The 17,001-nt window shown below is 36.5% G+C and overlaps 1 long non-coding RNA gene across 3 annotated transcripts in view; it reads right to left on the bottom strand.

The window, feature by feature from the left end:
- The window catches only part of LOC143689906 (uncharacterized), a 305,999-nt gene that overhangs the window by 152,242 nt on the left and 136,756 nt on the right, over positions 1-17,001 (bottom strand). For all 3 annotated transcript variants that reach the window (XR_013178966.1, XR_013178964.1, XR_013178965.1), the window contains exon 2: positions 5,203-5,439. This is a non-coding gene — a long non-coding RNA (uncharacterized LOC143689906). The remainder of the gene's footprint in view (positions 1-5,202; positions 5,440-17,001) is intronic.

Genomic DNA, 17,001 nt, shown 5'->3' with positions numbered 1-17,001 from the left:
CACTGTGGAAAAGTTTATTGGTTCCTCAGAAAGTTAACTATAGAATGACCATATGATCTGTCCATCCCACTTCTACATTTATACCCAAAAGAACTGAAAGCAGGGAATTGAACACATATTTGAACAGCAATGTTCATGGCAGCATTGTTCACAACTGTCAAAAGATGGAAGTAACCCAGTGTTCATCAACCAATGACTGCATAAACAAAATATGGTATATATATACAATGGAATATTATTCAGCCAGGAAAAGGAACGAAGTTCTGATACATGGATGAATGTTGAGTGCAGTAAGTCAGACATGAAAGAACAATTCTGCATCCTCTCACTGATATGGATGGAATAATTAGAATAAGCAAATTCATAGAGTCAGAAACTAGAATACAGTTTACTAGGGCCCTGGATGGTACAGGGAATGGGAATTAATGCTTAATTGGTACAAAGTTTCTGTTTTGAGTGATGGAAACATGTTGGTAATGGATGGTGGTGAGAGTAGCAAAAATTTGAATGGAATCAATGTCACTGAATTATATATTTGAACATGGTTAAAAAGGGGGAAATTATAGGGTATATATATATGTGTTACTAGAATAAACTTTTTTAAAAATCATAGGACTGCTCAACACAAAAAGTAAACCCTAATGTAAACTATGGACTACGTTTGATAGTATAATTATAATAATATTGTTTCATCAATTGTAACAAAGATAATACACTAATGCAAAGTGTTATTAATAAGGAAAACTGCATGTGAAGGGATGAGATATGGGGGCTTTATTTTCTACATGAGTTTTCTGTAAATCTGCAACTTCTCTAATAAAAAAACATTTTAAAAACAAAAACAAGGTATACATACTGAACTCAAATATTGTACACAAGGATATGCTCTTTTCTCCATGCCATACCTATCTGTAGTGATTTAAAACAGAATGTACCCCAAAAAAGCATATCCTTAAAGTTAATCCATCCCTATGAGTGTGAACCCATTATAAGTAGGGTTATTTGATAAGGTTACTTCAGTTAGGTATGAACCACCTCATTCAGAATGGGTCTTAAGCCTCTGACTGGAGGAGTCATTTATAAATTGGATGAATACACAGAAAAAGAGAAAGAACTACAGAAACAAGAAATTGAAAGTAATGAAACCTGGAAGAGAAGAGAGAGACCAACAGATACCACCTTGTCCTTGCTGTGTGGCAGAGGAGCCAAGGATCGCCAGTATCTGGTCTTTTGGAAGAGAACATCACTTTGATGATACGTTGATTTTTTTCTCAGCCTCAAAACTGCAAGTTAATAAATTCCCATTAAGTCAACCCATTTCATGATATCTGCTTTTAGCAACCTAGGAAACTAAAAAACCATCTCAACACACCCCAGGAAAGGTCTAAATTATAGAATTAAATAATAATGTTAAGGGCAATTCCCTTTAAATTTAGTGAGTACCGTGGTAGATTGTATTATTATTGTTTAAAATATTTGCTGTTCTTCCATGTGAGAGAATTATACTTCTATTCCTCATTGGAGGCAGACTTGGCTGTGTGAATTGCTTTGGCAATGAAACGCAAGTGGAAGTAGCTCTGTATTCTGGGCAGAAGCTTTCAGAGCTGATATGTGGTGAGACAGTCTTTGCTCTCTGCCATGAGACCTGCAATGTCCCAGATAAAAACTGTTCCATTGGCCTGGATTCCAGATTAAAGAGGATGTAGAGAAGAGTCCAAGCTGACTCACAGTGAACACATGGTTGAGAAAGAAAATAACCCTTTTTTTTGTAAGCCACAAAGAATTTGGGGTAGTTGTTACTGAGGCATTATTGAATAAATAAGCAGATAAAATACATAGTGATAAAAGCTGTGATTGGTGTACAGATGTTGCTAGCCCAGTGCCTGGCTCATAATGGTTGCTCAATAAATGCTCTTTTGCCCTGTCTGTACTCCACCCCACCTCCAATCTAGCTTTCTTCCAAGAGCTTCAAGGCTGCCCAGATTTTCAGTCCCAAAGTGAGGCCTCCACAAGTACTGCTGGGACTCCCTCACTGCAGACTGCCTCCCTAGACATATCCCTTTGAGGCTCTGTTCCACTCGCCTGCCAGGACCTCCTGGTGCCCCCCACTATTCCTCCCTGATGCTGACCTCCCACACTGATTGCCAGCCCTGACCCAGTGATTCCATCTGACTTCCAGGGCCCAGGAATCCATGGATAGAGATTGTCCCAACTTAGAACAAACTCCACTAGTCTCTCTCACTTAGGGAAAAAATACGCCTGTGTCATATAACAACTCCTTTTCTGAACAAGACCTTATGCGTGTGGGTAATCATTATGTGACAAGCATAGTGCTGATGCTAAAAATCTGTAAGAATGTCAGAGATGGGAATAACATGTGGCCCAGCTTTTCCAACCTGGAAGTCTGTTCATGTAGCTACCTCTTTAATTCTACTTCAACTTTCTAGATTCTGGGTTGGCTCAAGCAATGTCAAAACCTGTGATTGCAGTACCAGCAGCTTGAGAGTGGGAGTGTCAGAGCAGATCTATTTCTGAGGCAAGTTCAGTACAGGCTGAATTTTAAATATGAAAAGCAAAACGAGGCTCATAACGGTGCCACTTCACTGAAGGGGAGGAGGGGAACAGGACTTCTACAGAAGCACCGGCATCCTTCTCCCAACAGCAATTTAATACAAATGTTTCTCTATTCCAGCTCCTGACATGATTGCCAAGCTGAAAAAGAGGCCAATCATTGTGGGGTTTTACTGTGCCTGCTTTTAGTAGCCAGCTCTGGTCATGCCAACCCTCCTATCCTCTAGCCAAGTATGAAGTTGCAACACAGAGGAAATTGTCTTTTGCCGAGTACAGGAATGGCAAAGTCCCCACAAACGAATACTTGATGAACTGGGATGTACTGTTTGCTTAGAAGTCCAAAAGAAAGGAGAGCTGTTGTTGCATTGCAGGATCACAATCTCCAAACTGACTAGCCACAGGGAGGGGATATGGGGGTATCATTTGTTCAGGGGCATTTTTAATCTAACTGCCCAGAACCATCCCCGGTATTGGGGACTAACATCAGTGAATAAGATTTAAATGACCCAATTAGAAAATTAGCATCTCTCATGTTGGACAGTCAATTTTGAGGCAGAGTGCTTCATCCTTCATGATGGGGTGCTAATATAACCTGTCATATGCCCCATGGGAATAAAACTAATGAAAATGCTCTTCTGTAGGAGTGTCATTGTCTTAGCCTATTCCCTCAGGCAAATTCACTCATTGAGTTTGGGCTGGGTCTCTGTAATGACTCGTTAATATTAAGAGTACTTCACTTATGCCACAACTGATTTTGAAATTCTTGAAGAAAAGTGGAAATTCCTACTTGTAATGAGTGAGGAGCTTATGATTACACAGCCTCCTTGTGACCTGGAGACAAGGGAGGACCAGGAACTAGGTCCCTTTCATTCCGCGGAGGTCTACTCTTGGCTTCCAGCTCCTTTTGTCTGGAAAATTCTTCTGATCTCATAAGTCTTAATTGTTCAAGTGGTGATTTGTGGTACATGGTTGCTGACTAATTTTCCTTTCTCTTTAAATGCCTGTGTCTGCTTTTTTGGAGTTTTTATCTTTCCATTCCTTCTTCACAGCATGAACGTCAAACAGAAATGGAAAAGAGATCTCTTATAGCTGAACTCTTTCACATTTCTAGCTTTTGCAGCACATTTCACATTTTCAACATTGATTTCTACATCGCTAGATTGGAAAAGATGATGTTTAAACTCCTCTAACCGTGGCAGCCATGTCATCATTTACTTGTATTGCCTTCTATTTTTTTGGTAAAAACCTCTAAGTTATTTAGTGACTAGAAAATTCCAGAACTGAAAACACATTTTCAAATTCACACACAAAGATATTATGTATAGTCCTTGCAATTTTACCCATTCATTAATTCAATCAACAAACTATTTATTGCATACGATGAGCCAGACCCAAAGCTAGGTATTGTGAGTTTAGCAATGAACAAGATAAATACAGACCCTGCCTTCAAGGAGTTAGCATTCATCCTTCCACTCATTCTTTATTTCACAAATATTTATTAAACCCCACAATCTACTTGTGCTGGATTAAAACTGTTGTGTACCCCAGAAAAAACGAGGTCTTTTAATCCGGTCTTGTGGGTACAGACACTTTGTGGGTAGGATCTTTTTATTGGATTATTTCCATGGAGATGTGACCCCTGCCCATTCAAGGTGAGTCTTAATTAGTTTACTAGGGTCCTTAAAAGAGCTCATGGGGGAAGAGAGAGAGAGAGAGAGAGAGAGAGAGAGAGAGAGCTAGCTCAGAGCCAATAGAGAGAACAGAGAAATGAAACCAAGACACAGAGTCTTGTTTCTGAGGTGATGCTAAGATAAGAAATGAAACCCAGTGCCTGCCCCGGAGAAGCTAAGTGATTAACCACAGACATTTAGAAAGAAACCCACTGTAAACAGGAGCTGAGAGAGCCAACTGAAACCAGAAGCTGAGGGAGAAAGACAGCAAACGTTACCATGTACCTTCCCATGTGACAGAGAAACCCCAGATGCCATCAGCCTTTCTTCAAAGTCAAGGTATCTTTCTCTTGATGCCTTATTTTGGACATTATCGCAGACTTGGAACTGTAAAACCTGTAACCTTATCTGTCCTCTTTGTAAAACACAATCCATTTCTGGTATATTGCATTCCAGTAGCTTCAGTAAACCAAAACACTACTAGACATATTGGAGCGAATAAGGATATAGTAATGAACAAAATGATTTCTATGCCCTCATAGTATTTCTATATTCTTACTTTTTGCCTAAGTTCTAATGGGATATTTTGCTAACTCTTTCTTTTTCTTTGTATGCTCTATGGCAGGGGTCATATTTCATTCTTTTTCCATGTGAGTATCCCCTTATTACAGCATCATTGGTTGAATTTTTCTTTTGTTTTTCATTTGTTTGTTCTTGGTAGTGCATGGGCTGGGAATCGAACCCGGATTTCCCGCATGACAGGTGAGAATTCTACTACTGAACTACCCTCAAACCCCCTTCTAATGGTATATTTTTACACAAATTTTTTGGATCTACAGTGAATAAACAACTATGGTTATAATTACCAATAGTCCAAGCTGATTATCTTTCCAAAATTTCCAAATGTTTTATTAATTTTCAGTAGTTTTTATAAAACTAGTTAAATCCAAATCAAGTTTACCTGTTTGAGACAGTTCGTTAAAACTGTAGTTCTTGCTGTTTGAATGCTGTTTTGCAAAATGAAACACACTCTGAAGGAGTAAGCATGTTAGGGCTCCATTTTCTTAGAAGTTCTGTTCACCTCCTCTGTTCATTTTCAGTTTTAAAATCTTGGATATAAAGTTTATATTCTGGGGTGCATGGTTAGAATGCTTGCCTTCCACGCAGGAGACCCAGGTTCGATTCCTGGACCATGCTCCTAAAAAAAAAAGGAAAATATATATTGTGGAATACATCCTACTAAGATTCTTAAATGAAGTTTTCATTATGTTCAAATGCATAAAATCAAGAAGAAATAACCAGGGCTCTAAATATCCTTCCACCTGAAACTACTAAAATAATATGAAAAAAATATGCAGAAAAAGAAGTTCTCAAAACATAGGTCATCAGGCCATAAATGACAGCAATCCCTGAGAAATGGAAACAAATGAGGTGGACACCATGATTGTCCCAACTTACTGCCCTGAGAGAGTTTCCAGGCCATAGTACAAAGAAGGGAAAACCAGGTCGAGCACCAGCCTTTCTGAGTGGAGGAGACAGGGCTGAAAGCCATGGAGACCAAAGCACCTTGAGTTTACAGGGTAAAGTATGGTAGAGGAAAGAGCTCTGATCTTAACAGAAAAGAAAGCAATTTATGATTTACATAAGATCTGAAAATGGTTCCTGAATGTTATGAGACAACTAGTCCTAAGGCCTTTCATGTGTAACTCTCTAGTCATCCCTCCAACTGAACAACACAACTTTGCTGCTTGATCGTTTCACAGAAAGCATAAGGCTTAGACTCCCAAATTGGTGGTATGTGGAAGAACGCTCCTTCCTGGATTTGGTACTAGCCTATCATAACTGTATTTTAGTCTGGCCACCAAAACGGTGTGGATAGTAAAATGAAGAATTCACCCCAGCATCAAACCCAGTGCCAGTCAACTGGTATTAAATGCATACGAAGAGTCTGTACCATCCGAGATGACATCCAAGTCTCTTCCTCCATAGACTGGGGTCAATCTTTAAAGGCCAGCTCAAATCTCTGTCTCATCCATGATACCTACCTTTGACCATCTGAACACAGCAACACATCTCCTCTTGTGATGATTGTCATATTCTGCCTTACTTTCCTTACTGATACATCAGCAACACTGACCAGAACACACTTTAAAATTTTAGTTCACTTGGTCTTTATTGTGCATAATTTTCTCTTGAATCACTAATTGTCCTTTCTTGTATGAGGAATATCAGTGTTCTCTGAGAGTACTTTACTAGATTCACCTCATAAGTGGCATTCTATTTTCTACTCATTATATTAATAATACTCTTTGTACTATTCTGTACTCTTCATATTAATAGCATTCATTGTACTAACCTCATTCTCTTCATACCCATTCTCCCTGTATAACTTCATCTACTGCTGTCTCCAATTTCCAACTACAAGATTGTATCCCATTTATCTCTTGAGTTGCAGAGCTTTTAACCAGTATTTCAGCTGCCTATTGACCTTCCTAGCTGTACATCCTATAAGTACCAGAATATGCAAATTTCCCCCATTTTTGACTCCAACTAACAGCACCATGATTTACCAAGAGACTCAAGCCAAACTGCCACCAACACCAGTAAACATCATCAAGTGCTTGGGCTTGAGTCTCTTGACACATACTTTGTTGTTGTTGTTTTGTTTTTTAGGTGCATGGGCCGGGAATTGAACCCTGGTCCTTAGCATGGAAGATGGGCATTCTAACCACTGAACTACCCATGCACCCTGATGACACATATGTTATATCTCCTATCATTACTTAAATCTGAACTCACAGTCATGACTTTGTTTAGACTTTCATGTCTTTTTTTAAACATGGATCCCTTTGGAATATAAAACAGACCATTTGAATTCTTTGTTTAAAAAGCTTCCTATTTTTAAAACAATGTCCTGTTCAGGCAGCAAAGAGAACAGAACTAATAGAGGACATCCCTCCTTTTATGAACAAAGAGAAATGATAAATAAAATTTAATTTAAATGTTTCAATACACTGTTGTCTTCAAAAGACATAAAGGGAAATCTACTAGAAGTAAAACAGGATCCAAAGCCAGAACATTAAGCTCATGAACTAAAATGATAGTGCATCCTGGTAGTATGTTGACTCTATATGGCCATAAAGGGAAATACCCAACTAGTGATAGGAAATATGGACTTGAGATCACACAAGGTACAATAATATATCCAGGGCCCTTCCCAGTCTGACTTTGAATTATATAGGATTTTTTTGACTGCAAGTGACAGAACTCCAACTCAAACTTGCTTAACACAAAAGGAAGAAAGGTATTTATTCACTCACATTATCTACTATGGAAGAAGGGGGAGTGTCTGGAATTAGAGACTTAAACTATACTTAGACTGCTTCTTCCAGGAAGTCATGCCTGACTTCCTTTGGAAGAGTTTAGTAATTATTTTTCAGGATTCTGAGAGTTCCTTGCACATAACTATATAATAGCAGTTGCTCTATTGCTCTAATTATTTACCTGTGTTCCTTACCTTAGTTATCAACATCTTTGAGAGCAAATGCTGTGTACTTGTCATGTACCCCTAGCATAATTCCTGTTATATAGTAGTCAATAAATACCTAATGAAAAACAAATGAATGGATGCCTCGGATAGTTCTTATTTCTATATGTGTTCTATCTCATCTATCAGAATGATAGCTTCTTGAGGCATTTTCATTCTATCTATTTCTACATTCAATTCTAGTGCTTTAAATACAGAAGCCACCCAATATATATTTGTTGAGTGGGTTAATGAATAACAAGCTGTTTTCCTCCTTTTTAAATATAACTGCATATTACAAATTAAATGCAATAATTTCTGTATGTTCAGGTTTAAATGCTTAAATGTTTTCCTAGAGTTATTACAAATGTGCTTTATACCAAACACTGTGGTCAGCAAGTGCTGACTCAGCTTATGCAGAAGTGAATGGACCAATGTGCTCCCTCCACATCTGACACTCAAGGCTGTCTATACAAATATAAGCTCACCCTCCACTGGAGCTTTTTCCTCCACATTTCAGTGGTTCCTCAGTTCTCTACAATCACACTTTCAAGCTACATCAGTATTTTTTCATATTACCATATGTCAATCAAGAAAAGGTTATTATCCATTTACCCTAATACTACTCAAAAGAAGATATTGATTGAACTTGACAACATTTAAGTAGAACCTTAATTTGTAGCATTAGTGAAAGAAGAGAATAAAAAGGCATCAATTAGTAGAAATTCAGGTAATCATATAAAAGATTAGTGAAGGCACAGTTTGGGTAGGGCATAAAATTAGTTAGGGCAAGGCAAAACTTGTCTGGTAAGCAAATTCCTCCACCTTCCATTAGACATTAAAAGTGCTTAATTAAAACCAGTAAAGAAATTATAGCAAAGAAAAAAGAGGAATGCAGCAGATATAATTAGCATTGTAAGTGCCTTGGAAAGCCTGCTTAAAATGTTTTTTCCCAAGCTTGTCAAGTTTCAGAGCTCACAAATCTCAACATACAGCTCCATTTTTAGTCGCCCATCCCCCAAATGCTCTTAGCCTCCTGGGAATACATGTATTTCCATATGCTTATCGTGGGCCTCATAAAATACATTGACTCTATATGAAAAATGTATGAGACACACCATACTGTGCAAAACAATGTCTCCAAATTGGCCAATTATATTTTGTGCAAGTTCAGAATTGTTCGTGATGTTTCTAATGCACGATGCACTCGTTCCTGGCTGTGGGGACTGTTCTGCACAGTTAAAACAGGGTTTGATAGCTTAATTGCGCTTAATGAATGGAAAGGTGTTTAAAATAACATGGAGAGTGATGCCAGTGTTTTTTAAAGGTCTATTTTAGCACTTACAAATTACATAACCCTTTAGAGAAAGGGGAAATTGTATAATTTTAAAACAGTGCTAAGTGGCTAGTCATTATTTCCCCCTGCCTTTCCAAGGCAGGATGTAAATCCTTTACAATATTTCTACTTCCTCTTATCTGCTGCAATGTTTATCCTCCAGTGGCTTCTCCACTCTTCTGACCCATCCTTGCTGTCTGGTTTCCGTATGTTAATCTCAGCCATCCACTTATCCCTTGGACCTGCTTCCTATGTGTGTCTTCTTTCTGTCTTTTTCTATTATTTAAGTACACATTCCCTATTAACCCTTTTCCTTCTGATGCTTACATTAAATTTCCTTTCTTAGATTTCATCCTATCTTTTATTTCTTATCATAACTCTTCTATTTTTCCTAGTTTGTTCCTTAGTCATTTCACACTATCAGTTGCAGATCTATGTTGTTTATCTAAAGATTTTTCTAACCCTCTAGTGACAGAAAAAGAATTGTAATTTTTTTCATGAATTTATTCTCATAGCAGTAATGTTGTTAATACATTGGGCACATACTTTCTCCATTCCCACTGATGACTGACCAAGAAAAATTTCACTGAACTACAACAATAAATACTTTTATTAAGCATAAAGAACTTCAATATAGTTGCTATGGTAAATTAAAACTTCCCCCTTTCTTAAAGAGTCTTTCAAATTGGAAACCTTCTCTAACTCAATTTCCAGGGATAGCTCCCTTCTCTCTATTCTCCCACTCAACTTAATGAATTACATACAGCCTTATATCATTATCTAATCATTTGGAAGCATATATAGCTTGTCTCTGTGGTTAAATTATAAGCTCTTTCACATAATAATCTTGTTTCCATTTATATCATCTTGTAGTTAGTGATCTATAAATACTATAACTTAAAATGCATTTATGATGGATGATTGTTTAGGAAACACTACTTTAATTAAAGAAAAGAATGGAGACAAAATCTCTCCAGGTTTCTTCCAGTTCATGATATCCCCACCTTCCTGTTCCTTTATGGATTCTCCTCAAAATCACATCCACTGTTGACTTCCTCCATTCCACTAGGCCTCACTCAGCCTTCCCCTCCAGAGTTCTGTCATAAATCTTCAACAGAAATTGGAGTCAAGTTCAGTTGCCATTCTGTCTTCCTATGAAAAGCATTTTTCATGAAAATTGTTATACTCATGTTGAAATATTCTTGATACAAGTCCAGTGAATTTTGAGGCTTCATATTTAAAGACAGGCTTTTCCAAAATATATTCCACAAGAAGTTAATGAATGTCACAAGTAAAATTTCCCATAGCAAAAAAAAGTTTTGGAAAAGCTAATTAGAACAATATTACAGGGTTTCTTTATTTTAGAATTGATCAAAATCCTTTGTGAGGGCATTAGTGCAGTGAATCTCAATAGGCCAATACAGTATACAGAGTTGCCACATCTCTTTAACCAAGGAAACCCTTTTCAATCAGAGTGGTCCCTGGAATATATTTTCAGAAATGTTACTAGGATTGATAGATGAATAAAATCATCTTTTAATGAATTAGTTAGTTGGCTTCCATCTTTTTCAACGGGATGAATTTGTTCGGACAGGACATGCTGCAACCAAAATTTCACTGCATAGATCTCATCAGGCCACTTCAATTGGTTTTACCTGTTGTAATTCCTTTTTTGTAGCTATTAATCTGTCATACATGTCGGGCATAAAGATACATGACAATCACTGAAAAATATCAATATTTCATAGATAATTTAATGGTACAAAGCATATTTTATTTCCTTTCCTCTATATTCTCAAGATAGCCGTTAGCAATTAGTTCTGTATCTAGAAGAATAAGCAGAATTGTGGGGAGGAAGAGGCCATGTCATATGGTGAAGAGTTAAAGGAGATGTAGGATGTGTAGCTACTTTCAGATAACCTAAAATGAACAAGGCTTATTACGTTTCATTCCACAGAACTAACCTTATAATGGATGAATGAAAAGGAGAGAAAAGTTAAATTCAGCATATGGAAGAATTTGTACCCTTCAGTTGTCCAAAAATGGAATAGAGGTATAAGTTTTCAATGACTATCTTTTTTTTTTCCCCATGGGCAGGCACCAGGAATCGAACCCGGGTCCTCTGGCGTGGCAAGCAAGCATTCTTGCCTGCTGAGCCACCATGGCCCAATGACTATCTTTTGACAAAGCTATTTGAGTAGTTTGCTATTTTGGAAATACAGATATTCAACATCTAAAATGAAATAGGAAATCATGCATGACAATCAAAGACCCTATAAACTAGGGTTTGAAAAATTATATAACGTTATCACCACAAAAGTAAAGGTTAAGTTGTAAACTCACATTAGAATGATTTATTATCTAGTTGCAAGGTTATATACCTATTTTGTGTTTCATTATTTAGGAATATCTTTATTAATTAATCAATCATATTCTTCCTTTCGTCAATGAAAGGCAAGGACATTTACTTAAATAAATTCTTTACTTTATAATTTATAAGTACAAAAGAATAACTTTCCTATTAATATGGGCTCAACAAGTAGGAGCTGTTATTAAATTATAGCATTTTGATACTACTTATGCTCCTACTACTTACTTAACGAACTCCACTCTCTTCCTATTTAAATTGCTCTTATCTGATGGACTTTAAGGTTCCTTCCAACTTTAAGACTTTATTGGTTCTCTGACTTCTAGGTGTATTTCCAGAAAAAGAATTTCTCCTGAGAAGTTTCTAGCCAAAGTAGAAAGTAGGCCTGCAAAAAATTAATCCCAGGTCTTCTCCTTTGCCTCCTACATACAAATTTTCTTCCTGATTTACCTGCATGTTCTCCAGTCTTGCTCCCTAATCCAGGGCTTTTCACATTTTCTTCTGTGCTCACAGTCCCCTATCTTTTCCTTCCCCCTCATCCAGTCTCAATATTGTGCAAGTGACAAGGATCAGAAATTAAAATGAGAAACTATCAACAAGGAGTAAGAAAGAAGAAAAAGCCTCCACATTGCCACAATGCTCAACTTTATCTCAAGTCAAATACTGGCTGATGACAAATGAATGTAATGCATCATCAATGAAGGATCTAGTTACATACTGGATCGATATCATTACTTTAATTACACCTCAGTTATGTACATCTCAAAAAAAGATTAAGATAGGGAGAAACCACTTTATTTTTAACATTTACTGAACTCATTACATTCCAGACTCTGTTCTAAGCACTTTACATGTATTTATAACCAAGATGATTTTAAACTAAAAATTGCATATAATTATTGGTGTATAACGTATCACTTTCATTGATGTCTTATTTTTCACAAGCTTAGCCATACTCTATATGTAGACCACATGAAAAATAGTAAATTTTGCAGTTTAATCTAAATACCCATAATTCAAATTTAAAACTGTGGTCACTGTATATACATATTACAAGCAGTAGGGAGTGCCTCAAATTATCATTTTCTATTTCATATATATTAAAAATATACTGAAATATTATAAACCAATATAAGTTGTTAAATAATTTGGATATCTAGTATTATCAAATATTAAATCAAAAGCAGTGTGGAAAAGGAAATTACAAAAGAGAGATTTCTGAATGAGCTTAATGTTTTTAAATGACATGCTTGCAGCATAATTTGGCATCTTTTTTCAATCCAAATATTTGAAGTGAACAGTGATAAGATAGCATTTTTATACTAATAAACTCAAATAATGATAAGTTAACATATTGCCCAAACTTCTACTACTGTACTATAATGATTACAGATCATATATAGCTAATGCTATATGTTCATAATAAGGAAAACTGTTTGGGGGGTCGGATATGGGAACTCTGTACTTTCTGCATGATTTTTCTACAAAACTGCAATTGCTTTAATAAAAGCAAAGAAAAAAATTGTTTAAGCCTCTAGCTGGTTTGAAAGGGAACTCCTCTCATAACCACTGATAAAAAAAATGAGAGCAAAATTTGGTAAGCTTGCTATTTTATATGTTCTTTTTATTGTTAGTAACATAGTGAATAGTTGTTTCTTGAATGCTTTAAGGGATTTCCCTACAAACCAACTGGATCTGCATTCTGTGCAGAAATGCAGTAAACTGATGTTATTCTGCCCAATATCTCTTCCTTTTAGGAAACATTCCATGCATCACAATGGGGTAGTTAAATGAAACGCCATCCCTGCTCACTTCCACTCTATCACAAAGGTGGGTATGTGATCCAGGATAAATAATCTGAGTATCCCAACACAGTGACCAGTCCCGGGGCAGACCTATCAGAATCTCTTTTGAAGATTACCTGGGGATTGCCACTGAGAGGGAGAGTAAATCTTCTTTTTGGATGACAAAATATAAGAATGTAAGCTTGGAGTGGACATCAAGCATCTTTCCTATCTCAAAGATCAGCCAAGAGCCAGCAAAAACAGAGTAGAAGTTCAGAGGCGCTCAAAGCCCTGACCACGTCACCAAAGCTCAGATTAAATTATATCTAAGCCAACTCTGCCTTTATACTTTCCCAGACAAGAATTCATGTCTTCTCTTTTTGCTTGAACTAGTTCGAGCTGGATTTCTATCACTTGCAGTGAAGAGTTGTTTCTGACAAATTTTTAAATTTCTTATATCATCTTTTTTGTTCATTCATCCTTTCTACCTTTATTTTAACCAACTTGGTTAATTGAAATCTTCCTTAAAACCATACATTTTATCTTGTCTTTGATTTTATTTTTGTGATATTATACACATCGATTTCTAATGTTTAGCATTTCCTCTGTTTCTCAATTTTATTGCTGTCTACTTCTGTTTCCTTTTTCTTTTCTTTATTTTTATGCAGTCACTTTCTAAAGCCAAAGTCCACCTTGTCAATTTAATTGGGTCTTCTCATGGAACTAGCCCTTGATATTATTTATTGTTTCTATTGGGTCTCTGTTTTTACTTTTCACTTTTTAAATTCCTAATTTTTCTTTTCATCTTCATTAATATTTTTTCTTATTTTGTTTTGCTTTGTTTTGTTAAATCCAACATTTCAGTAACTTATTTTTATATTTTTGTTTTCTAGTTATAAAAGCAGTCAAGGCCATGAAATTCATTTTTATAATAGTTTTAATGATATAGTGAAGTTGATATTTAATAATAATTTTAATGATGATGATAATAGCTAATACTTTTGAGGGCTCACTTAGAATTTCAGATTATATAAAATATTTTACAAAGTATTTTTTACATATGCAGTAAGTTATTTAATCCTCACAAGAATCTGATATGATAGGAGATACTATTATTATCTCCACTTAACAGTTAGGGAACTTGAGGCACAAAGAGGTGACATAACAAGAGTTAGAGTTTGAAATCACACAGCTTTAATCTAGAGCACATAATTTTTTAAACCATACAATACAGTTGTTTCTATGCAGAGATACAGTTGTCATTTCTAAAGAGTTCTATAATTATGACTTTGATTTCCTTTTTGACCCAAGAAGCTATGAGTATATTCATTTTTAATATTGAGATATTTTGAATATTAATTACTGTTTTCTCATATTGCTTGCTGAAACATGAGTGATTGCTAGTTTTTGAAACTGTTACTTGAAAATGTGAAAAGGAATGACTATATATAAATATGTTATAAACCTTGCTAACTTTTAATTCAAATATTCACTGCTTCTACCTGGAATTCCACTTTATTATTAATGTTGCCACTTTTAGTTTACAAGCATTTACCTAATATCCCCCTTTTTAAAACTGATTTTCATTTTAAAAGAAATATGCTTATATACTAAATTAAAGGTTATAGTACAGAATGGTATCAAGTTACAAGTAAAAGTCTCTTCCTTTAGCACTTCTAATCCCTCTCCCTGAAGATGATCACTCAGTGGTTTCTGATTTAGTTCTTCTGGCGGACGGGGTTCCATTATTATTTACATAAAACGCCTAACCTCTATTTATTGATTATATCCATATGCTACCTTTTATGACAAACAATGCACTTAGTCTAGAACCCACCTCCAATACCTATCCTAAATCACTATTTGTTTTTTATATTACTGGTTTTAGTCTTTCCTTGATCACAAGGTAGCTGTTTTAAGTCCCCAGCAGCGAAAACAAAGACCATTCCCTGGGTTAGCTTAAATAATGGGGATTCATTGGCTCACTGTTTTGAGGCTAGAAGAAATCCAAAATCAAAGTGTCAGCAGTGCAATGCTTTCTCCCCAAAGGATGCGGCTTTCCAGGGCTGGCAGGCATTCTTGGTCCTGGGCTTTTCTGTCACATGCAATGCCCATGGTGGCATCTTCTCCTTTCTCTGCTGGGTTCTATTGACATCAGCTTCTAGTTGCTCTCTTTGACTCCTCTTTTCTGTGTCCAATTTCCTCTGCTTATAAAGGCTTGAGCCATATTGACTTAAGGCCTACACAAATTCGGTTTGGGCACACCTCAACCAATAATATCTTTAAAAGTCCTATTTACAAAAGACTTTTTACAAGGCCAAGGATTGGCCCTTGAATGTGCCTTTTTTTGAGGGACATGATTCAATCTTCAATAACGGCTTAGTTTCCAGGCTGCTATCACAAATACTAAACTATGGGTTAGATTAACAACAGGAATTTACTGGCTCATTGTTTCAGAGGCTAGAAAGCTTGCTTCCTCCCAGGATCAGAATCTTCTGGCTGGCCAGAAATCCTTGGGTTCCTTGTCTTTTCCAGACACATGGTGATGGCCTTTCCTTTCTCTTCCCAGTTACGTTGACTTCCAACTCCTCCTCCGCACGCCCTTCTCATCACAGAGCCCCCAGCTACAGGATTAAGGAACCTCATTCAACTGGCCACACCTTAACTAAAAGCAGGATCTTCAAAAGATCCTGTGTGTTCACACCAAGAGGAATAAACTAAGATTAACAAAATGGGGTTTTTTCTGGGGTACACAGTGGTCTTTATAAATCTGAATAATAAAATTGAACCATATCACAACACTTCAGATAAGAACATAGATTAGCTTCATCTAGGCTAATACTCAATGCTTGTTGCAGGTATTTATAGGACTTGCTTTAAAAATAGGTAAGATCTATTTGTAAACATTTACCTTCTACGAGACTGTACATCAAGATACAGTGCTTGGCATGAAAGGAGTGCTAATTCCCAACCTTTTCCCTTTGAGAACTTCTAAAGTCCTGAAAACACTGAGCATGCATAGGAGTCACGGCTGGTAGGGAGTAGGGCAGAAAGGGCAAAGTGGAGGGTTGCTAACAGTGACGTCCTGAGCAACACTGGAGAGGAAAGGATGGCAGAGTAGGTGGGTCACAGTCTAGCACTATTTCTAACTGATACTCTTTTTTTTTTTTTTTTTAACATGGGCAGGCACTGGGAATCAAACCCGGGTCCTCTGGCATCGCAGGCAAGCATTCCTGCCTGCTGAGCCACTGTGGCCTGCCCTCTAACTGATACTCTTGACAAGAAGACCCAGGAAAAACAGATTTCTATATTGATGGCACCCAGCTTAGATCCTATCAGAAAATCATCCCATTTCCATCACCTGTGGATTCAAAAATAATAAAGCGCCAACAATAATAGTAATTATAGTAATGAAGATGACATATTTTCAATATTAAGGAAAGTACATTGTGCTGATATTTTTAAATGAAATTATGACTGATAAACCACTTCAACATTGGCATATTGTCTTTCTGTTCATTTTCACACATCCCCCTCTGTGTATCTACATCTTTCCTTCAGCCCACCATTAACATCCAGAGAGTTAGAGAACATGTGTTCATGTGCATAATAATATTCAGTGCATTTTAGAGATAACATAATATTACTGTCATACATCCCAATCTCTCACTGGGCATAAGAAAATAGTGGAAAAGAAATAATTTGAAGAGATATCTTGAAGAGTTATAAAATTGAAACCTCATGAA

The sequence above is a fragment of the Tamandua tetradactyla genome, chromosome 7 (genome assembly GCF_023851605.1).
Source record: "Tamandua tetradactyla isolate mTamTet1 chromosome 7, mTamTet1.pri, whole genome shotgun sequence".
NCBI lineage: Eukaryota > Metazoa > Chordata > Mammalia > Pilosa > Myrmecophagidae > Tamandua > Tamandua tetradactyla.
The sequence above is the reverse complement of the archived record's forward strand: the minus strand, read 5'-3'. Positions and strand labels throughout refer to the sequence as shown.